A 228-nucleotide genomic window follows, 5' to 3' on the forward strand; every position below is an offset into this window, starting at 1 on the left:
GGTAGCCCTTGAGCACTGATTTGTGTCCTACGACAAGCCTGTGGGCAGGTCTTGCTGGTGCTGGGGTGAAAGGCAGATCTGCAGCAGGCAGGACAGATGGTGGCCCCCGACCCAGGGCGATGCACTGGCACCGGGCCGCTCACCAGAGCCTGGTGGGGCTGCCTCCCTGCTGTGCTGCACCTGGGCCTCCTCAGAGCCCTGAGGCACAGCTGTGTATTGCGGAGGAGA

The sequence above is a fragment of the Acanthisitta chloris genome, unplaced genomic scaffold (assembly GCF_000695815.1).
Source record: "Acanthisitta chloris isolate BGI_N310 unplaced genomic scaffold, ASM69581v1 scaffold18544, whole genome shotgun sequence".
NCBI classification, from domain to species: Eukaryota; Metazoa; Chordata; class Aves; order Passeriformes; family Acanthisittidae; genus Acanthisitta; species Acanthisitta chloris.